This window comes from Terrapene carolina, unplaced genomic scaffold (genome assembly GCF_002925995.2).
Source record: "Terrapene carolina triunguis isolate 2854851 unplaced genomic scaffold, T_m_triunguis-2.0 Scaffold111, whole genome shotgun sequence".
Taxonomy (NCBI): domain Eukaryota; kingdom Metazoa; phylum Chordata; order Testudines; family Emydidae; genus Terrapene; species Terrapene triunguis.
In genome coordinates this window covers 9516371-9540672 of record NW_020664462.1, presented here as the reverse complement: position 1 = coordinate 9540672, position 24302 = coordinate 9516371, and the positions used below count along the sequence as shown (strand labels likewise).

The following is a 24302-nucleotide window of genomic DNA, read 5'->3' as shown; positions in this document are numbered from 1 at the left end:
TGGACTTTTTCTGCAGTTCCATTTCTAGCCTGTCCAGTTACTACAAGTGATGGGCCAAATTCAAGAGGTTCAAAGTTTGGGGCTTTGTTTAGAAAAGTGTTCAGATGCTTCTCTGGACTTCCTGGGGAGCTGTAAACTCAGGCTAGAAATCCAGGCTATTCCCTGGGGTTTGGGGCCTCTCCCAGCTGCGATTGCCACAAGGTGAGTTTTCCTTACTGCTAGTCCTGGCCCTGGCTAAAATCCATAGTGTTCTGAGCTAGACCTGGCCCTGGCTGAAAGGTCCATGCTGTATGTGCTTTGTGCCTAGAGAGACAGATCATATAATGACCTAGGGCTTTCTGTCCAGCACATTTTCACCAGCAGAACTCTGACTAACACAAAGGGTGATGCCCTTGTAAGCGATCTTCAAAGGATTCTGATGTGTGTGGGAGGGTTTTTGAAAAATGATCCCTTATGCTGTTAGTTTACCAATCCCCAGTGGACCGGCTCTTCACATTTTCGCTCTGCCCCTTTTGGCACTGAATTCCCCTATGGTTGGTCCATGCAGATAAGGGGTTTGCAAGTCGTGGACCAGAGGCAGATTGGAAGCCGAATGCTACTCTCAGCCCTTATTGCATAGGCAATATGCACAAGGGAGCAAATCCATTTGTTGTAGCCATGCACTCTTTCTCAGAGGAGTTACACCCAGTGTGGGTGAATTTGACCCAGGGCGCTGGAGATAATGGAAATGGACAAAAGAGTTGAGCTGTTTGAGCCAGTTCATAGCTATTGGCAATTACCTTTGTTATCTTCCTGTATATGTCACATTAACCCCTCGGGGTTTTGTATCTTGACACCTACAGGAGCTCAGCTTTCTACTGTTAATGGGAAGGTGGGTGAATGCACACAGTAAATAGAATGAAGAGTCTGCACTGAGGCTGACTGATGCTAACAGGACCCTGTAATGCTAACTGAACACCCACCCTGCTGCCTGGTATCACCACATAGAATCTTCCTAAATCCTGGACTGGATTATATGGCCAAGGAAGGGATAGCAAGCTACACCACAGTGAGAGAATTTACTACCTAAAATCTCCCTTCAAGCTGTGTTTTTGCTCAGGAATACTGTAGTGTGAAATAAACACATTGATTTTTTTTTAAAATCCAGAAGTAACTGAAAGTGTCTGCCAATAGACTTGCTTACTAAGTGATAACATACTAGTATAGGTATACAGCATCATTTGTAACGGAGAAACTCAAGGCACTTTACAACCTAAGTCTAGGGAGGATTTCACCCACCACTGACACACATGGAAGAAAGCCTGACAGCTGTCCAGCAGCCACAGCTGCACCATGCCGCAGTTTAGGACAGGAGCTGAAAACGGATATTGTATCCAATAGAAAGCATGGGAGCATTTTAGGTTAGGCAGAGTGTACTTAGGGGCACTGGAATCTGGTCAGTGATCTCTGGGCCATGTATTCATGTCCCACAGAAACCCAAATATAGCCTGTAGGAGTCAGATAAAGTTGAATAAAGCCAAATATCTACCCCCCCAATGTATACATAAAACAATATAGTTGTTCTTAACAATGCTGCCAGTCCAATGTTTGTAAGATTATCCTTTCTATGTAAATATGGAGAAGGCTATTAATGCAGATGAATATTAATCCGTGGTACTGCATGACAACTGCACCAAAATATTTTAATCAACCTACACATTAAGCCTTTGTATTTGTGTTTAGGCTTCTTCCAGGCTTTATAAATCCACAAAGAACAATTAATGGGCACAGAATAACACCAGATCTGAGGCCAGCTCCTCAGTTGGTGTAAATCAGCACAGCTCCATTGATTCACTGGAGTGATGCTGAACTTGATGGTGGTGTTATCCCTTAGCTCAGCTGATGAAAAACACCCTACAAGAGCACACACCATTTTACAAAGGAGGTTAGAATCATTACCCTCATTGTACAGTTGGGGGAACTGAGGGACAGAGCAGAGCAGTGACTGGCCCAGGGTCACCCTGCAGAAGCAGGAATAGAGGCCCCAGCGCTGTGCTCCATCCATTAAGCCACACTGCCTCCATACTGATTTACACCAGTGAAGCACTGGATGCTGGTCATCTTGTGGTACTGCCACCATCCAGGAACTGAAATACCTAAGTCTTGCATTGTGTCATGCCTCTAGGTGCATTTTCAAAGCATTAAAGAAGCTCCCAAGAGAATAATCACCTGGGGTGGGATTTTCAACAGTACTCAGTGCTGGCCTAACTCTGCTTCCAGTGAAGTCAATGGCAAAACTCCCATTGATTCAACGGTAGTAGAGTTAGGATCATGCTGAAGCAATTCCAGATCAGAGCAGCCAATAAGATTCCCTGAATCCAGTGGCTGGTCATGCATAATGTCCTGTCTTCATGTATGTGAGAGGGTGACAGAATGCTATAACTCTAGTGGCTAGATCCCAACAAGACTAAAGGACTTCCTGCTGCTACCAGCTGAGGGAGTTCTTTTTGCTCAGTGGCTTATATCTCTGAAGCTCAAGAACCAGGATTCTGTGCCCAGCTCCAAAGGTTCGTGTGTGATCTATATAATAAATGTGTGTGTCTGCAGCACATGAATTCCTCACTCACATCCCCGATGGATGGGAGCCAAACCATTTGAAAGGTAACTCAACAGTAGAAGCGGCAGGAGTGAGAGCAAAGGCACAGATTGGGGCAATCTCCTTCCCAAAGCCAGGTGGTTTAGGAGATTCTTACATCGCTGCTCAAGCTGACAGGGCAAGCTGGAGTCAGGGTTGACTCCAGCATCAGTTCAGTCTCACTGGAAATCTCCCCATAAGCTCTATAAATACTGTGCAAGTGGGAAATACTATTTGATTACACCGAGACTTTGCTTGGTCTAGTAAAATCCTTTATGGAGTGAGGAAACGCAGTGATTTGGGCTGGAGCCAGGCACTGTTGTTTGGTATACAGAAAAGGGTTTCTATGGATTCTATGAATAGGTCATGGCAATTATAGACTAGGTTGTGAGATGTGAATCTCTCCGGAGAGCTCCTTGGGTTGTGCTTCTATTACCTTTACAGACAATGACGCTTACCTTCTTGCAGGAACTAATCATTTAAAAACCTAAGGAGAATGGGGCCAGCTTTAGGATTTTGCCAGGGTGGTGGTGAAGAGGGTGGCTGGGAAGTGATCAGCAAGGGTATTTTTAGAAGCTCTGTCCCTTACATTTGTCCTGTCCCTCCCTCATCCATCCACTTAGAGTGAAATCGAGTCCAAAGACTTTGCCTCACTGAAGTCCTTCTTAAACTCAGAGGTCTTAGGTGGGATTTAAACCCATAGGCTTTGTGGTGGCCACTCTGTATAAGGGTGAATTTCACCCTTAATCTACAGCAGACTCTGTAGGCCCACATAAAATTGCCTTTAAATTGGGGGCCACAAGAGAGCCCTGGGAAGCACAGCATAAGTTTGAGCAGACTTGAGGCCAGGCAAGCCCTGCAATAGCCTCAGAATACCGGTTATGCAGCAGGGTGTTAAAGCCACCTGTGACACCCCTCTCCTTGCTGCAAGCACCAGGACGGGATAACCGAGAATCAGGCCCCAAAGAAAGTGAACCAAAAGCAAAGCAAATGAAACAACCCAACCCACAACCTTCTGGCATTTCTGTCATGCAGAAAAGGCTGGTTACAGAAGTGAGTTATAATGATACCAACTGTTTGGGGTGATGAACAATCTGTATGTTGCAGCATTGCCAACTCTTGCAATATTTGGTGTCTTTCTTAAAGCCCCAGCTCCTGGAGTCAGGTGATTGCACCAGAATCTCAGCTTTCCTCCCTCCCCCTTCCCTCTAAAAAAAGAAAGTATGGGTGAAATCCTGGCCCCCTTTAAATCAATGGCATCCTAAAGTTTCTAGCCTTAATGGCTGCAGAGAAAAGTTGGGAAATGCAACCTCTAAAGGCTCAAAACTCAGAGGGCAAAAATATATCCCTCACATTTATAATTTTTAAACCCGTCTCATAATTGTGATCACCTGGTCTGGCTTGTGACATTTCAACATTTAGGGTTGGCAAGCCTGATGAGGCAAGATTTGTCCTTTGCTACACTGATCAGTGCTTCCAAATGAATTAAATCCAGTCCAATGATGGAGGGAGGAGGAAGGGGGAGGAAATTATCAGCTTTTAAGAAGACTACGTTAAAAAATAAGTTAACCTGGAAAGCTCTTATTGGGCTTGATGCAGGGAGTGCTGGAGTCAGTCGTAGGGCCTATGTTATGCCTGACAGACCAGATGCTCACAGTGGTCCCTTCACTTCACAACGTGATAGAGAAAGCTGACTTTAATGCCACCTTTGACATTAATAAAGCTAATGTTAAATGTATATAATACACAGGTTGCCTTTGACATTAATAAAGCTAATGTTAAATGTATATAATACACAGGTTGAGAAAAGAGCATTTATACCTACCTATCTCATAGAGCTGGAAGGGACCCTGAGAGGTCATTGAGTCCAGCCCCTTGCATTTACTAGCAGGACCAACTACTGATTTTACCCCAGATCCCTAAGTAGCCCACTCAAGGATTGAACTCACAACCCTAGGTTTAGTAGGCCAATGCTCAAACCACTGAGCTATCCCTCCCACTAGGTATAGCTTAGATTATCCACAAATACAAAGTTTGTTTTTAAAGTTATAAGCTACATATAGTGCATAATCAGCAGTAACCCAAATTTAGGTGAGTACATTTAAGAATAGTTATTGGCATCCAAGTAGTCGGGTATGTCACTCATGAAAAGTTAAACAGAGAGCTGGTTGTGGAAAGCACATATATCAATGAGTGGAGATTGTCCCTCAGTAATTGAGAATGAGGGTAGGTGGTCCATTTAGAAACAGTCTACATGGCAGTGTAAGCCCAGGGATGCAGGGCTGGGGACATGGTGTTTCCAAGCCTGTGTTGAGCAACCACCTTGCATTGTCAACCCCGGTTCACAACTGCTGGAGCCGGCCCGGGGCCCCCAGCCATGCTAACGTGGTCCATCCTGCATTGCACAGACCTTCTGACTCGGGCCAGTGGCTTGAGCTGCATCCACACGGGCTTGGACCAGGGTCACAGTGCGACTTGGGCTCTGAAACCCCCGCAGGCTCCTAGGACCCGGGTCCTGAGTGCTCGCTGACCCGAGTGGGCCTGATTTGTGTGTGGAAGGGAGGGGGGCTTGGGTTCAAACCTGAGCCAGGGTCCGGCTCAGCCTGCAGCGTGGCCGTCCCAAGACCCATGGGGCGGCACTTGGCTTTCGCTGGCCCAACTCCCGTTGCCTGCAAGGGGAGCAGTCCTCCGCCGGCCCTGAATTCCCTGTGGCTGGAGCCAAGGCGGAGCCAGCCAGGCTCCCTGCCTCCGCCCCATTGGCCGGGGCAGCCCGGCGTCACCGCTTCCGCCCCCGCCCGCAGCTGGAACACAACTGGCTGCAAAGTTTCCTCGCCCGCCCCCCGCGTCCCGTGCAGGCGAGCGGAGCCCGCGGGCGCAACTTTCCGCGCGGCTTCTGCAGCAGGGAGACGGCGGCGGCAGCCACCTCTGCACCTTGCCCTCGGGGATTATAGCAAGGGCGGCCCTGCCCACGCCACGCCGGCTCCCTGGGTCGGGAGCCGAGCTCCGCGCTGGGACCTGGGGTCGTCTGTGGAGTGGGCGCTGGACCGGGGCGGGGGGAGACATGATCTGATCTGATCCGATCCGGAGCCCGGGCGCCGCTTTGGGTCCGTTCCGCCGGCTGTCTCCACCTCTCGCTGTTGCGGCAGCAGCAGACGGTGTCCGCTATGGAGCGCCAGGTGTGAGAGAGGCGTTAGAAGAGGTAAGGCACCCCCCACCCTTTCAGGTCCTTGCATCGGTCCGCTCCTGTGTCTCTTCCCCTCCCCTCCTAGAGCCTTTTGCAGCCCCCCCACTGGATACTGGGTAGAAACCTGTTTGCATTCCCCCTCCCTGCCAACCCCCTTCCTCCCCAGCCATGGGTTTTCCGTTCATGTGTCATTATTCAAAGTTGTGGTGTTATTCTCCCCCCCCCGCCCCCTGCACACACATACACATATTTTGATGGCAGGCTTCCTGCATTTCTGTGTCCCCTGAGTGGGAGCTGGTTGCACGAATAATTCAGTGCCAGGAAAAGCAGCTGCTGCTGGGAGGCCTGGGATGTATTAGGAAGTTCTGCTGGCTGCGATCAGGGCGCTTGTTTGGTCCCGATCCGCGGTGAGCTTGATGTTAACCCTGAGAAATAAATCTCTGAGTTTTCTGCTAAGCAGGCCACAGCAATTCTGTAATGGTGAGGGGCTGGGTTATTAAACTTCTGGAGCTCTTCAGAGCATTTCAGGTGAATGCCTCTTACTGAGGCAGGACATGGTTCTCAATGCACAGAAGTTTCTCACCCCTGCTTTCTTCCAAAAGCGGCGTAGGTTTTGATTATGAGATGTTGCTTTAGTTTTTCCAGTCTTGGTAACGAGATCATTGTATATTGTTCCCTCTAAATAACTTGGATCTAACAGACTAAAAAACATATTTAGCTGAGAAGTTGTGTGGAATCTGCAAAGCGCTGCTAAAACAGTCCGGTCTGGGGGCAGTGGATAAAGGCACAGAAAGGCCCATGTGAAATTGTATTATCTCTCTGTATACAAGCCTGGCTGGTCAGATCTCTTTGATGCAGGGACCCTATTTTTGTTTTGTGTTTGTACAGCACCTAGCACTATGGGGTCCTGATCCATAACTGGGACTTCTAGGCTCTACTGAAATACAAATAATAATTCATGGACCGTAGGCCAAATTAATCTATTGTAGGCAACAACAGGATTGCCCCTGAGGTATATATGGAATAGAGTTAGAGGAATGTATACAATTATTGGGCCAAATGCAACCCCAGTGTAACACTCTTACCCTTTGCAGTCATTTGGTCCCTGATGATTTATCATAATAAGTGTACAAGTCCCTTTGTAAAGCATGCAAACAGCAGGGCTCCCTGCTCCAAACATCTGCTGATGTAAAGGTCTGATTCCTCAAGTCCATTGTGTGTGTAAAGTCCATTGACATCCGAGGGAATTCCCCATGCAGAGGGTTTGCAGAGTCTGACAAGTGCAATGCAGCTACAGTTCAATCACAGAAGCAGTTCTGGGGTACAGTCAATGAGAAGGGTCAGTGCGGGAGGATTTGCGGCAGGCATGGGTTTGAAGGAGGGATTTGCAGGACGACCGAGCTATTTGGCCCAAGAGAGACTGTTCCTAGTGTAGGGGTTTGGCATGAGCGATAGTCATTGCAAGCCAGTAGAGCTGGGAAATATGGCATGAGTTTTCCCCCTCCACCCAGTTATATTTGAGTGGATTGCAGCACAGAATCACTGTAGAATCATGAGTTGCGCCATGTTAGGACATACAGGTTGATGTTGCAGGAGAGTTTATTTTGCTAGCACCAAACTTCAGACAGACTGGGCTGGACTGAGAGATGACGTGTAAGGGGCTAGAAGTTCATGCCAATACGTAGGCGTGAGTCTGAGGAAATCTAAATTAGTGTATCATGTAAATAGAATAAGGGGTATATCTCAACAGCTAGATAAACCTCTGAATTTGTCCCACCGTCACTGAGTTTTCTGATGACGTCCTCTTCCTCTTTATGTTTTACAAAGGATTGTTATCTGTTGTTATTTTTGCACGGAGACCTAACTTTAGTTCATTGCGAGTCAGAGATTGCCTACAGGAGGAATTTTGCCTGAGTAAGGACAGAAAGCCAAATGCTCCCTTCCCCTTTTGCAAGTGCAGAGCAGAGAATGTGGTTGAGGATTGTGGAGCTGTGCACTCATAGAAGGAAGCAGGGTCCTGGAAGCATTGTAGAGGAACAAGACCTGGCCTCCAGCAGAGTTCCTAGGGTCTGTGCAGATTTTGGGTGAGCCAAGGGGTTTTTCTGGGTGAAACCACCTGCCTGTTCCACGGAGGACAAGGGGTAGCATCCTTGGGTGGTATGAATGGGTGGTAACTTGTTGAGTTTCCAGTCCCCTATGCACAGGTTGCCACAGCTCTAGGTGGGAGCTTAGTTTAGGCAAAGAGAAGTGTAGAACTGATGCCTGAGAATGCAGAAATCTTCTTAAGTTCTGCAGGAGTTGAACTCCTCTGCAGCTTTGCAGATGTTTAGCTGTATTCATGAGGAATTTAGGACTGCGACGCTGTGTTATCCGAACCCCGGAGTTTTATACTGGTTTCAGATCTGCCAGGAGACGTTTGCAGAATCAGAATTCATCTGCACAGTCTATTGCATTGACAGGGCTTTGATCGCTTCTAAAAGAACCTCTGTTGGTGCCAGAATGCATGGTTGGGTGGGCCAGTCTGTTTAGTTGTGGATTTAAAGGCTCTCTTATACGTTATGTCTCTAAAATGGTTTCAGTGCCTTTAGTTTTTTCCATGTGACTTAGTTTCCCATTAGAAACCCACAGCCCCACTGGGTAAACATGCTAATAGGAGGGGTTGGGTTTTTTTCTTTTCTTTGAGTCAGTGAGAGGAGGTGCATCCTCCCATACGGATACAGACCGGAACCTGGACTGAAGGGACTGCCAACAGGGCGAGTGGGGCTACTTTGCTAGTAGCCACTAGATTAGGTTAAAGCTTAAGGAATGTGCTGCCTCCTCCATCCTGTCCAAAGTGCTCATGTTGTCTGCTGATGGCTGGCATTATTGTACTGTTTGACAGGCTTGAAATAACTCCTGAATCTACACTCCAAAGCTTGCCCCCCCACCCCCCAGGCAATGAGGTATGGAGGGTTATTCTACCTATCTGGCCCTCCCCAGGACTCTGCATGCTGACGCTGGGGACACCAGAGAAAAGACACTCACCCCTCCTTCCCCTCCTATGCCGGTTAGCAGGATTCAGGGACCAGGCAGGAAAGGGTTAAGGGCTTTGAGTTCCAGCTGACTTGCCCCTCCACCCATGGCACACCCCAGGCTCTTAACCCTTTCCTGCCCAGTGCTTGAAACCTGCTTCAAAGCCCGGAGAGGGGAGGGGTTTTAAAGCTACTCTTTTCCAGTGACTTCAGCACCCTCTTGCCCCCTCCATCCAGGAGGGTTTCAGTGGGACCAGGATTTGGCTGTAATGTTGTCGAGCCTCGGTCTAAGTATACTTGGTCTAAGTATCTCAGTTTCATATATATATATATTTTTTTTTGCCCTACCTCCCAGATACCTATTAAATTACAAACTTAGAACAAAAAAATGTACAGAATGTCTGCTGTATACCACGCAGATGGAAAAATCATTTATACAGGGATGAAGAGGGAAAATATGGAATTCAGCTTGGTTATTTTTGATTTCTCTCTGAGACCTCAAACACTATTCAGGCTTCCCAGAAAACTATATATGGCCCACTAATCCTGAGTCTAGCGGTGTATGGATTTACCATGAACCTCTGCTTTTTTTTTTGTTTGTTTAAAGCAACACAAGATGAAATGACTAATCCTGCTGTCTTTGTGAATCCCTTCAGGAAAGTATCAAAGGAATAATATGGCTTGCAGCTGTAAGGCCCGAGTTACCCGTTGTGGCAGAGCAGTTAGTTGGCTACAGGACTTCACACCTGCTGCGCAGCAGTGCTTGCCAGCCGAGCTTGTTTCTCTTTTGTTGCAATCATCTGTATTGAACAAGTGTCGGTTTTCAGAGCTCTCCACATGACTTAAGTGCTGCCATAAAAAATAAGATGGCGGAAAACTCTGTGTTCCTGCCGCCCACCCCCGCAATACTTGACAGATGTGGAGCCTGCACCTAATATTACATACTGTAAAGAAATAGGGCTGGTGAGCCAATGGGATTGTCCGACTGGCTGACCTTGACTAGAGGAAGTATAAGGAGTGGGAGTTGGGATGCCTGGGTTCTGTTCTATTGTGTGCCATTTAGTGACTGCATGATTTGGGGCAAGTCTTACTTCTGTGGCTTAGTTTCCCTCCCATTAAAATGGTAATGGTGATACTTAGCACAGGGGGTGCTGTGAGGCTCAGCTAGTTACAGTTGCAAAGCACTCTGAGATCCTTGGATGAAAGCCCCCATAGGAGTGCAAAATATTCTCAGTCCTATAGGGTAAAATCTGTTCTATTTGTGGTCTGATACAGTGCCCATGAATGTGGAATCAGTGTGCCTTCTAGTGATGCCTAAAGCATTGTGCCTAACAATTGTCCTGTGTGGTTCAGTCTCCATTCCTTTCCCTAGAAGGGGAAAGAAGAGTCCTCTTCTGTTTGGGAGGGAAGTTGTCTGTGTTTGTTTAGGGTGGTTATTTTTTAATCTCTGCCTGCTCCTATGGGTCTCTTGGAGTCTAACATTGCGATTGGACAACGGTGTGATTTCAATAAGGATCAACCACCAAATCACTGTGACCCAACTCTGATCTTTAATAATAATAATACAAGGACTTTAACCATTTAAGACCTTTTAAATAGGTACCCAGGCCTGCTTCTGTTGGAGTCAGTGACAAATTGCTTATTGCAGAAGTGCAGTCACACTAGAGATTGGAGGGGCAGGGAGGTTGGCAGGAGTGCAAATGCTTGAGCTTTGTAACAGCAATATGAGACATCAGCCGGATAGTGAGCAGTTGGTGGGGGACGTATGCTCCCCACTCCTCATTAGCTGCATCTATGGCTCACTGATTTCAATGGGAGTAGGATTGGACCCTAGGAATGCAGCATGCAAATAGTCACATTTTATTGTAAGATTGGCCGAGCTGTGTCTGATTTCACAACCCTGTCATTCAGTGAGTCCCTTTCCTGGGGGAATACAGACAGTCCTCATCTGTACACACAGCTTGTTACTCTAAGGCAGGGGTAGGCAACCTATGGCACGTGTGCCGAAGCCAGCACGTGAGCTGATTTTTCAGTGGCACTCACACTGCCCGGGTCCTGGCCACAGGTCCAGGGGGCTCTGCATTTTAATTTAATTTTAAATGAAGCTTGTTAAACATTTTAAAAACCTTGTTTACTTTATATACAACACTAGTTTAGTTATATATTATAGACTTATAGAAAGAGACCTTCTAAAAACATTAAAATGTATTACTGGCACGTGTAACCTTAAATTAGTGAATAAATGAAGACTTGGCACACCACTTCTGAAAGGTTGCTGACCCCTGCTCTAAGGGCCAGCTGGGTGAACAGCTCCTTGTGCAAGGAGTCCCATTGAAGTCAACGGGAGTACTGGTGTGAGGAATTGCCCCACAGATGAAGGAAGGGCTTCACCAGCTGGCCTTAAAACTTCCCACTGCTACTCCCACTGGCTCACCTTCCCCGGCAGCAGTGGTGGCAGGATCACAGATGTACACATGGTGCTTGTGGCGGCTGGCGTTTTAAGCACCGTCTCACCTAGACCTGCTCTAAAAAAGCTGGACGACATGGTACCGGGAGCCCAGTGTACAGTAGTGTTACTGCTGTGGTGCCACTAAAACAGAGACTGCAACGGTGGGAAAACTTGGGGCAAAAACCAGTCTGACCTTCTCGTCCAATTCTTACTTGGGCAAATCGCCCTGGAGAAGTCCAGACGGAGCGAGGATTCCACACTGGGGCTGTCGTAGTTAGAATGAGGAGAGTTGAATTAAAACCTCCCCTTTCTACATGCTGTGGACTGGGAGATGATTAGAGGTAGGCCAAGGAGGAGAAGCAGTGGCAGTGAGGAAGGAGGGTGGAGTAGAGCTGGGAGTTTGGCTCAGAGCCTGGGGAGCTGCATAGGGCAAAGTCCAACTGGTAGGGTGTGCAGTGACTAGCGAAGAAGGGCCCAATCCTGGAAAGGGTGGGGCTACATATGGTACTAAGCAGGCATGACACCCAGTAATAAGTGCATGCAGGATCAGGCCCTAAGAAGGGATGGACAAATCTACCCAGCCCCAGGAGGGGATTGGAGGCCAAGTGATTCTGTCCAGGGGCACGTAGCCTGGAGTGTTTTATAGCTATTGGGGCATGGAAGTTGTACATTAAAATAAGGAAAGAGGGGAGGTGTCCATGGTTTTTAGCTAGTGGTGTGACATTTTGCCAGTTGTTAGGAAAGGGGCATCTTATGATGCTGGACCTACCTGCTCTGGGAAAGGGGTGAGTGCTTTGACAAGTCCTCTTACAAAACCTCACATGAACCCAGCACTGACGAAACATGCTAGCCTGACGGCTGCAGGGAGGGAAGCCTCTGGAGTATCCAGAGACCAATAGGTCTGGGAAGGGTAGCGCTGTGCAAGCTGTCCCCAAACTGACCCTTAACCCTGCCTTGGAGGGAGCTGCCACACCCAAGCCTTTGTACTTGGACCCTTGCTAGCACGGGTAACTACTAGTTAGTCCCAGCTGGGATAGGTCTGTTGGGGCCACTAGTTCACTGGGAGATTTGTTGAGGCCTACCGGACTCCTCATAGTACATGTAAGCCGCTGAACAGTGAGTTGTTTTGATATTGCTGTGTGTGTTGCACTACTCTGGCACTGTGTAAGCATGGCACTTGGCACACCTGGGGTCAGCTACTCGGATGCTGTAAATCAATATAGCTCCTTTGATTTACACCAGGACTTACACTGAGGATCTGACTCCAGACAGATTCCTTGCCCTAAGCAGCTTACAATGGAAGTTAAGACTAGAACAACCCTGGGAGATGATAATGCAGAGATGTGACTGTCCTGACTTTCCGAGGTGCTACCTCTCCTCTTACCCCCCTCCCCTCCGTTCCCCCCATATACCCACTTGGCCTCTGAATACACTGTAGGGGGCTAGTTTTTGATCTGTTAAAGTCCAATGAATTAGGGCTTGGTTACCTCCAAGACCATCTCTCTCCTCCTGTGATCAGCAGAGGTGCTTGAGCTAACAGCCTTGTTTAAAAGAAACGAGGTTGCTTGCTAGCAGAGAGTTCTTGATTCTGGAACTTGTCCTGATAACCTTTAGGGCGTGCTACAAAGTCTTATTTTTCATCCCCGCCCCCCACAGCCTCTCTGCAGGGAGTGAGCTGAATGATATGGGTTGGCCAAATTGGAGATAGTGCCAATAAGCGCCCAAATGTGGGAATGTGTCACTCTCTGAGTGGTTTGTGTGGGCTGCTCAGATTGTGCACAAGCCATAGATGAGATACAGAGTCCTTGGGGAAAGGCCCATTGAATAAATTAATGCACAGATAGATAGTTGCCATTGTACATGACCCAGATTCTGTCTTTGCATTTGCATGGTTCCCATGGACTTGCTGAATGTGCCCATCCCTTTCTGTTTTATTTTGTACGGGTTCCTATACCATGTTCATCAGTTTTCAGAGTAGCAGCCGTATTAGTCTGTATCTGCAAAAAGAACAGGAGTACTTGTGGCACCTTAGAGACTAACACATTTATTTGAGCATAAGCTTTTGTGGGCTAAAACCCACTTCATCGGATGCATGTAGTGGAAAATACAGTAGGAATATATATATATATATATATATATATATATATATACACAGAGAACATGAAACAGCGGGTGTTACTATACACACTATAAGGAGAGTGATCAGTTAAGGTGAGCTTTTATCAGCAGGAGAGAAAAAAAACTGTTTGTAGTAGTAATGAAAATGGCCCATTTCCAGCAATTGACAAGGAGATATGAGGAACTGTAGGGGGGGGGACACCAACAAGCTCTCCAACACCACATTCTACAAGCCATTACCCTCTGATCCCACTGAGGGTTACCTAAAGAAACTATACCATCTACTCAAGAAACTGCCTGAAAAAGCACAAGAGCAAATCTGCACAGACACACCCCTAGAACTCCGAGCAGGGGTATTCTATCTGCTACCCAAGATCCATAAACCTGGTAATCCTGGACACCCCATCATCTCAGGCATTGGCATCCTGACAGCGGGATTGTCTGGCTATGTAGACACGCTCCTCAGGCCCTACGCTACCACACTCCTAGCTATCTTCGAGACACCACTGACTTCCTGAGGAAACTACAATCCATTAGTGATCTTCCTGAAAACACCATCCTAGCCACTATGGATGTAGAAGCCCTCTACACCAACATTCCACACACAGATGGACTACAAGCCATCAGGAACAGTATCCCCGATAATGTCACGGTAAACCTGGTGGCTGAACTTTGTAACTTTGTCCTCACCCACAACTATTTCACATTTGGGGACAATGTGTACCTTCAAATCAGCGGCACTGCTATGGGCACCCGCATGGCCCCACAGTATGCCAACATTTTTATGGCTGACTTAGAACAACGCTTCCTCAGCTCTCGTCCCCTAACGCCCCTACTCTAGTTGCGCTACATTGATGACATCTTCATCATCTGGACCCATGGAAAAGAAGCCCTTGAGGAATTCCACCATGATTTCAACAATTTCCACCGCACCATCAACCTCAGTCTGGACCAGTCCACACAAGAGATCCACTTCCTGGACACTACAGTACTAATAAACGATGGCCACATAAATACCACCCTATACCGGAAACCTACTGACCACTATACTTACCTACATGCCTCCAGCTTTCATCCAGACCACACCACTTGATTCATTGTCTACAGCCAAGCTCTATGATACAATCGCATTTGCTCCAACCCCTCAGACAGAGACAAATACCTACAAGATCTCTATCAAGCATTCTTACAACTACAATACCCACCTGCTGAAGTGAAAAAACATATTGACAGAGCCAGACGAGTACCCAGAAGTCACCTACTACAGGACAGGCCCAACAAAGAAAGTAATAGAACGCCACTAGCCGTCACCTTCAGCCCCCAACTAAAACCTCTCCAGCACATCATCAAGGATCTACAACCTATCCTGAAGGACGATCCATCACTCTCACAGAGCTTGGGAGACAGACCTGTCCTCGCTTACAGACAGACCCCAAACCTGAAGCAAATACTCACCAGCAACCATACACCACACAACAAAAACACTAACCCAGGAACCTATCCTTGCAACAAAGCCCGTTGCCAACTCTGTCCACATATCTATTCAGGGGACACCATCATATGACCTAATCACATCAGCCACACTATCAGAGGCTTGTTCGCCTGCACATCAATGTGATATATGCCATCATGTGTCAGCAATGCCCCTCTGCCATGTACATTGGCCAAACCGGACAGTCTCTACACCAAAGAATAAATGGACACAGATCAGACATCAAGAATTATAACATTCAAAAACCAGTTGGAGAACACTTCAGTCTCCCTGGCCACTCGATTACAGACCTAAAAGTCGCAATATTACAACAAAAAAACTTCAAAAACAGACTCCAACGAGAGACTGCTGAATTGGAATTAATTTGCAAATTGGACACCATTAAATTAGGCTTGAACAAAGACTGGGAGTGGATGGGCCATTACAAAACTATTTCTCCATGCTTATTTCCCCCCCCACACCCCCAAAATAGTTCCTCATGTCTCCTTGTCAATTGCTGGAAATGGGCCATTTTCACTACCACTACAAACAGGTTTTTTTTCCTCTCCTGCTGATAAAAGCTCACCTTAACTGATTACTTTCTTTATAGTGTGTATAGTAACACCCATTGTTTAATGTTGTGTGTGTGTGTGTGTGTGTGTGTGTGTGTGTGTATATATATATATAATATAATATAATATAATATAATATAAAAAATCCTCCTCCTACTGTATTTTCCACTACATGCATCCGATGAAGTAGGCTGTAGCCCACGAAAGCTTATGCTCAAATAAATGTTAGTCTCTAAGGTGCCACAAGTACTCCTGATCTTCATGTTCATCAGTGTATATTTGAGTGCCTTCCAGCCATGCATCCCATGTTTGTTCTCTCCCCCACTGTCCATGGGGAGAAGTGTGTGCAGAGGTGTGTCTTATTTTTCAGATTTTAAATCTGTTTGCCGGGGGGGGGGAATGCAGTCTCCTAGCCAACCAGAGATGGTAGGGAGCATTGCCTACACTTTTGTGGGAGCCCAGGCCCAACACACATGCCTCCAAAGGCAGCGTCTGTGGCCAACTTTCCGGAGAGCTCAGCAGTGGGGACTGGCAGAAGCCCACCCTTCTAGGTCTTGCTCAGTGGCCTAAATTGTGTCACTGAACATCCTATCATACTCACCACCCCTCGTTGGCCAGATTCAGGTGTGTCGTTGGCAGGCTATGAAGGAGTCCTCTTCTGCAGCCTCTCTCATTCAGAGATGGGGAGAGGGAAGACTTCATGCAAAGACAGACTGACACCTGAGGGGTGCAGGCAAACTGTCTGCATATCTCTACTGTTTATCTCTAGTTCGAGTCTGAGAAGCATCAGTAGATGAAATCTAGTTCTTTCTAAGCCCACACTGTGGGAAGCTTACGTCCATTTGCCGCAACATTGCGGGGCTTGAAAAATTTACCTGACCCTAGTCAGAAGAATAAATTTGCTAGCCAGGGACTGAATAAAAATAGTGTGAATGGGGGGGCCACCGGTGAGGTTCATAGGTAGTGCCCTGTTGAGAGGCCCGTTTCGCGACTGGCAGCTGATGGGAAGGTGCTGAGATTCGTACAAGACTGATGCCTCTGGTCTCTGCTTCTGAATCAGGCTCAGGCTAGTACGTGTCTGGTAATGTGGAGCCATACTCCAGCTTGTGGAATAGGATACAGCATTGTCTCTCTCTTTCCTTCTCCTCCTCCCCATCCTTAGCCTCCCCTCTGTTGCTTCCCTGCCTCCCCCCTCGGCTGCTGCGGAGGGTGATGTTTGGATCTGGACTGGGTTTGGACTTGGGTTTTGTGCTCAGCTCTGAGGGCAAATGAAGGCTAGTGTTCAGGTCTGGTTATTTGGGCGAGGCTTGAACCAGCACCAGGAAATGACACTGCTCCCTGTTTGGGATCTGTCCTGGAGCCAAAACTGATGGGGCAGGAATGGATCTGGGATTCCAGGGTATTTGGGCTGAAATTCTGTTTTTGTTTCTAAACAGATGGCCCAATCTGCTTTTTTTAAAAATAAAATGTAGAGAATCCATCTGTGTGTGAGAAAAGTCAGTTGCTTACCTGGCATTACCAAAGCAAGGAGATGTTGCTTCCCATGACTCACGAAATGCACTGTAGGCTCTCCTAAGAATGGGTGAGCTCATTATTTTGGCTGGGACTTGGCATCTGGTTTCCTTAGCAATCTTTGGCGGGGAGGAGGGGCGGCTTGTAGAAAGGATGGGGCTGCAGGAAGGGATTTCCAAACTTGTTTCTTCGCATGAGTGGTGTGAAATCTTGGACTCGGCTAGAGTGAAACACAGAAGGTTTTGTGCATCACTAACTTTATGGAAAGGCTTGTAGATTTCATATCCCTTTCATTTTCTTAGGGCTTGTCTACACTTAAAATACTACAGCAGCGCCCATGTAGTGCTTCAGTGTAGACACTACCTATGCCGACGGGGAGAGAGTCTCCTGTTGGCATAGGTAATCCACCTCCCCGAGAGGTGGTAGTTAGGTTGAGAGAAGATCTCTTCCCATCCACCTCGTGCTGACTACGCAGGGGATTAGGTGAAAAATCCGCACCCCAGAGGGAGATAGCTCTACCAATGTAAATTCCTAGTGTAGACCAGTGTATCTTATTTATTCACGCTGTGTCTTACTGGGGGGGGGGAGGGGGGCTACTAGATAACATGATGGAACTGGATCCCATGTGTTCCAAACAGTTGTTGATCTAGGCAATTAATTGAAGAAAAGTAGAGAAGCAATTTTATTTATTTATTTAGCAAATCTACCGATCATAGATCATGCCGAAACAGCAAATAGAATCACAACAGCATGGATTGAAATAAAATGTTTGCTGAAATATGAGATGGCTGGTTTTAGCAGATTGTAAGAAGAAGCTGCATCAACACAGCGTATGGGAGACTAGCAAAAGGTTTAAGTTTCTTTTCTGCAGTGTTGGGTTAGTACGTTTCTCAGTTCCTTCTCTGTGGGTATATAAGGCCTGATTCTCTTTAGTGTAAACCAAAAGCGACACCACTGCAGTCAAGCAAATTAAACTGGAGTAAGACTAATGTGAGAGGAGAATCAGGGCTATAATAGTCACATGATATTCTGGATCGTGAAGAGTCCAAAAATTCTTTATGAACCCTACAAACAGGATTCTCTTCAGCGGAATGCAGCTACCTCTGGAGTGGAAGATCAGCTGGTTAACAGAGCCTAGCAACGCATCTTAGAACTGGACGTGAGGCTAAAATACGGAAAGAACAAGTTAAAAATTACTTAAACAAGTTAGATGTTTTCGTCGCCAGGACCTGATGAAATACATCCTAGAATTCTCAAGGAGCTGACTGAGGAGATATCTGAGCCATTAGTGATTATCTCTGAAAAGTTGTGGAAGATGGGAGAGATACCAGAGGGCTGGAAAAGCACAAATATAGTGCCCATGTATAAAAAGGGAAATAACAACACGGGGAATTACAGACCAATTATCTTAACTTCGGTACCTGGAAAGATAATGGAGCAAATAATTAAACAATCAGTTTGTAAACGTCTAGAAGATAATAACATAAGTAACAGTCAGCATGGATTTCTCAAAAACAAATCATGTCAAACCAACCTAATAGCTTTCTTTGACAGGGTAACCAGCTTTATGGGTGTCAGGGGGGGCGGGGAGAGAAGCGGTAGATGTGGTATATCTTGACTTTAATAAGGCTTTTGATACTGGTTCACATGACCTTCTCATAAACAAACTGGGGAAATACAACCTAGATGGAGCTACTATAAGGTGGGTGCATAAGTGGTTGGAAAACTGTTTCCCAAAGAATAGTTATCAGTGATTCACAGCCAGCTGGAAGGGCATATTGAGCAGGGTCCTGCAGAGATCAGTTCTGGGTCTGGTTCTGTTCAATATCTTCATCAATGATTTAGATAATGGCATAGAGAGTACACTGATAAAATTTGCAGATGATACCAAGCCGGGAGGGGTTACAAGTGCTTTGGAGGATAGGATTAAAACTCAAAGTGATCTGGAGAAATGGTCTGAAGAAAACAGGATGAAATTCAATAACGACAAATGCAAAGTACTCCATTTAGGAAGGAACAATCAGTTAAGACAAAATGGGAAATGGCTGTTTAGGAAGGAGTGCTGCAGAAAGGTATTGGGGGGGTCATAGTGGAACATAAACTAAATATGAGTCGAGTTTAACACCACTGGGGGAAAAAAAAAAAGGCAAGCCTAATTCTTGGATGTATTAGCAAGAGTGTTGTAAGCATAGGCGCCAACTCCGTGGGTGCTCCAGGGCTGGAGCACCCATGGAAAAAAATGGTGGGTGCTAAGCACCCACCAGCAGCCTCCCTATTAGTGCCTCCACCCCCAGTGCCTCCTGCCCGCCGGCGGCCCCACCGATCAGCGTCTCCCCCTCTCTCCCAGTGCCTCCCACTGGCTGCAGATCAGCTGTTCCGCGGTGTGCAGGAGGTGCTGTGGGGGATGGGGAGAGGGCGGGAAGAGGGGATGGAAAGAGGTAGGGCGGAGGTAGGGGTTTGGGGGAAGGGGTGGGGGCAGGGCCTGAGGTGGAGACGGGGGGGCGCAGTCCCTGCACATTAGAAAGTCGGCGCCTATGGTTGTAAGCAAGACATGAGAAGTACTTCTTCCATTCTACTATGTGCTGATTAGGTCTCAACTGGAGTACTGTGTCCAATTCTGGGCGCCACATTTCAGGAAAGATGTGGACAAATGTGGAGAAAGTCCAGAGAAAAGCAACAAAAATGATTAAAAGTCTAGAAAACATGATATATGAGGGAAGATTGAAAAAACTGGGTTTGTTTAGTCTGGAGAAGAGAAGACTGAGCAGGGACATAACAGTTTTCAAGTACATAAAAGGTTATGAGGAGGGAGAAACATTATTCTCCTTAACCTCAGAGGATAGGACAAGAAGCAATGAGCTTAAATTGCAGCAAGGGAGGTTTAGGTTGGACATTAGGAAAAAACTTGCTAACTGTCAGGGTGGTTAAGCACTGGAATAAATTACCTAGGGAGGTTGTGGAATCTCCATCACTGGAGATTTTAAAGAGCAGTTTAGACAGAAGCCTGCCAGGGATGGTCTAGGTAATATTTAGTCGTGCCGGGGAGTGGATTAGATGACCTCTCAAGGTCCCTTCCAGTCCTATAATTCTATGATTATCTAGGATTATGAAGGTGCAATTCTAGGTATGTAGAGGGCAGTTGGGATGTATCCAGAACATTGGCTTTAGCGCTCCTGTCTCTTGCTGGAGACTGAAAAGCGGTGGCAGCATTTAAACCATGCTTGAGGTAGGGCTTGTAAAGATCCATGTATGTAGCAACACTAGCTGGCATCAAACACTTAATTGGCGTTGATGGAAATCTTCTTCTGTGCATGTATTCTACTAGCCCTTTGTCTGTGACTAAACATCCCAGGTATGACTGGTAGAAACATGCCCAATGTGTCTGGTTCTCCACTGAGTACAGGAGATCCTTCGTGGAACAGCAAAGCAGCGCGGTGACTGGCCAACCAGCAGGCAAGGAGTTAACAGTGAACAATGTTACTGAACAGGTTTATATTTACTTCCTTGTGATCCTAAAGATGAGATAATTTCGAAATCCGACAACATTTGCCAGTAAAGAATGAGGCTTCCTTTTCATGCTTATGTGCATATCCTGCAAGACAGGAACAGCTGACTTATCTCAGCCTAGGCAGTGAGTGGAAAGCAAAACTTTTATACTTTAAGAACTGGCAGGGCCAGATTCTTAGCTGGTGTGAATTGGTGTAATTCATTGAAGACACTGGTACTATATTCACTTACATCAGCTGGATCTGGGCCTGAAGATGTTGCCTTAAAATACACTGCTCAAAAAGAACACTTAAGAACATAAAGCTGTCTTTTTAAATCCCCCAAATTGCTTTTTAAGCTGAGGTTTTTCATGGCTGCCCATATATATATATAGATAGATAGATAGATAGATAATATTTTGAAAAATACCAGGATCTCGGTGATTTACAAATCCTGTTGAATTAAGCCTCACAATAACCTAGTGAAGGAAAGAAGCAAAGGCTTGTTTGGCTGTTGTTTATTTGTATTGCAGTAGGACCTACCAGCCTTAGCCATGATCAAGACCCCATTGTACTAGGTGCAGCACAAACAGTACAGAAAGAGGGTCCCTGCCCCAAGGAATTTACAATCCAACTGTTCTTGTGTTCTTCCAATCCTGGGAATATTTTCACCAGTTAGAAGCACTTTAAGTGCTTTATTTGTGCTCTGAGCACCCAAGCTGGCTTGCTTCTTGAAAGCTGTGGAGTCTATTGTCACATACACTGGTGTAAATATAGAGTAACCCCGATGAAGTCAGAGTCACAGTTGCATGGTGCGCTGCAGCCCTCTTGCATCACCCATGTGACTAACTGTTGGGCTAGACCCTGAGCTGTGGCTGAGGAGAAAGAGGTGGATAGGGTTGCAAAAGTGGCTTCAAGCCACCTGTGTGCTCACCCAATTCAGTGTAGTACAGCCCCGGTGCCCAAATCCCTTTTATTCTGTTCTGACTCTTACTAGGTTGTGAAGAGCATGTATCTGAGTGCTTCATGCCAGCAGCCTCTGGCTCCAATGGACCATCCTGGCAGCCCGGGATCACTAAGATGCAGGGATATCCCAGCCACGCGCCCTTGCTTTGGCCATGTTGCCTGAAGGGAGGGGCTCAGTGTAGAAGTTACTGTGGTAGCTCTGTGCCACCCAAAGTTCTGATCTAGAACCCTGCAGCGGAACCAGGAACCCACGAGTCCCACAGGACCCACTGCCATTATAGCGGGAGCAGGTAAAATGTACTTTGCAGACGGGAATAGATGGTGGGGGGGCGGAAACAGACTGCAGTAATTTGCGGGAAAACACTAAATCTCTCCTCAGTTTGTCCTAAATAGAATTTCAGCAATGGAAAGCAAGTTTTCTCCTTTTTTTAAATAAAGGTTTTAATACTTAAACTTGAGTGAGGATAGAAAGAGATTTGATGTCTTATAACAGGAGTTAAAGTATTTTTTTACATGGTTGAAGCAAGATTTGTTTTATTCTTTTAGTAGCAAAATTCTATTTTTTTTTTAATAATATGCCGATGGTTTGGTTTTGTTTTGGTTTTTTTAGTAGCATGGGGGAATCTGCCTCTCTTGTGGGATCTAAGGCTTTTGCAGGTGGGAGCGAGATAAAAGCGCAAGAAATAATGCGGGAACAGGTGGGAGTGGGATTAAAAAAACAGTCAAGCGCAGAGCTCTAGTCGAATCCTGCGATGGCCAGGTAAGCCAGTGCTTTGCACTGGTAGTGCAACACAGAGCTGCTTTAATCCAGGGTTTCATTCAGTTGCACCTACATTGAAACTAATATGCTTGATTCTCCACTGCCCAGCATCTTGCATAGTTATTTACACCTGGACCAAGTAGGTGCAGACCACTTATCTAATCAGAAGGATAATGTTTTACACCCATTGTACCTAGATGTAAATGACCTACTCAAAGGGCAGGGGAAATGGAGAATCAAGGCTGTGGAACTTAAAAACAGCCAGGAAATAAATACAATTTCCCATGTTAATGGCACTCACAGGTAATTCGGTTTGAGGCAAAGTTCTCCTTTTTTAGAGCCTTAAAAAACCTACTGGAAAGTACATAATAATTAAAACAGAACATCCCAACTCTTGCAAACCTTACTCAGATGAGTAGTTTTTACTAGGGTGGCTACTTATATGAGCAAAGTTTAAAGGATCAGGGCCTTTTAAGCATAAAAAAAATACACAAAGCAACGGCCGGTCCCATTCTAGATACGCATTGTACTGAATTGAGTGGGCTTGGTGTCTGTGTATCCATTGCTGGACCGACTCAGAAATACTCAACTGTGTGCTGTAGGTGATCTGTGGCTAGCAACTAAAGCAGATTCTTAAGGGATTAAGTCCTATGCTTTTTGATGCTGTTCTGTTGCTGCTGCCGCTGTGAAGTTGAGTGGCCGTGGCTTGCAGCAAAGTAACAATAGTGAAGACCACAGATATTTTGTCATATAAATGGATTAAACTGAATACGTGTCATGCAGGCTGAGAAGTACACATGGGGTCTCCCTGCTTGCCAATCAGAGAGGACCATGTCTCTCTCACTAAGCCCAGTTCTGCTCAGCAATCCTACTCCTCTTTCCAGCAATGTATCTCCCTATTGTACCGTCCCCGATCCTGCATTCCTTGCACGCTCAGAACTCCCACTGACTTCAGCGGGAATGGAGGTTGTGCACGCTTTAGCATGTGGCTTCTTTAACATTCTAGGAATAAACTAATTTTGATGAAGTAGGTGGCTTTAAAAAATAGAAAGCCTTTCAGTAGTGAAGGGTCAGCTAAAGCCAACTAGCCGTGTGCGTGGCTGGCCAGATTCCATTTGCTGTGATCTATGAGGATGGTATATGAAGGCTCTCGAAGGACATGGTGGAAAGGTGCTAGTGGAAAAGCTGTTGCTATGACGAATGGCTCAGTGCTGGAATTTGAACTGTCAACTTCAAAACTATCAACACTACTTCATTTATTCCTTTGCTTACAATGCTGAACCGCTGTAGGGCCTCTTGTTTTAATTTCTCCTCCTTACTGACTTTACCAAAAAAATAAATTGTAATTCCACAGTCTGAGCTGGCTCCAGCGAGGTGCCGAAAACCCTCCCTTCCCCCGGACATCAGTGATGCTTGAAAGTGTGCTCAGACCCATGCGGGACTGAACTCACTAACATGTTACAAAAAGGGGCCGATTCAGGAAAGAACTTGGATGTATGCCGAACTTCCACACTAGGACTTATGTGCATGCCTAAACTTAAGCACTTGCTTATGTGCATTCCTGCATCAGGATTGTCCATTGGGTTTTGCGCTAGTGTAGCTCCATTAGTTTCATTGGAGAAACACCTAGTTTACACCAGAGTAAGTGAGATTACTATCTATATTGCAGGCAAGGCTTTTAAGCTCAAGTTTAATCAGTGCCATAAGCAAGCTATAGTTGTATCTGATTGTTCAACCACTGAGAGTGTGTGCCCACACCGGTGATGCAAAATGGGCCCTTCAATTGGTTCAGCATTGCATGCACTTCGAGGCACAGTTTAATCTTGTCCATGTCTGTTATATAACTTCCTGGAACCTTGAAAATAATATTGAATAATGCTTAGAACTGTACATCGTCAAAGCACAGTACAAAGAGGAACTGACCAATTCTCACCTCTCTCTAATAAGTGACCTAGTTTTTCAGAGGTGTGAAGTACCTGCTGCTCCCATTGACTTCACTAATAGGACTTGTTGGTGCTATTCAGCTCCTCTTAAAATCAAGGACTCTTTCCATCGATTACCATGGGCTTTGGATCAAGGTCTTACTGAGGTCTCTCCTCATGTCTGACTCTCTAAGCAGCCTGACAACATGTAGCCTTTTTTTTTTTTTTTTTTTTTTTT

At 46.2% G+C, this 24302-nt stretch overlaps 1 protein-coding gene across 2 annotated transcripts in view; it reads left to right on the top strand.

The window, feature by feature from the left end:
- The first annotated feature begins 5756 nt into the window (after positions 1–5756).
- LOC112117962 (mitogen-activated protein kinase kinase kinase 3-like) overlaps positions 5757–24302 on the top strand; it is a 112810-nt gene continuing 94264 nt past the window's right edge. For both annotated transcript variants that reach the window (XM_024216099.3, XM_024216098.3), the window contains exon 1: positions 5757–5813. The gene's annotated coding sequence lies outside the window, so the exon portion shown is untranslated. The remainder of the gene's footprint in view (positions 5814–24302) is intronic.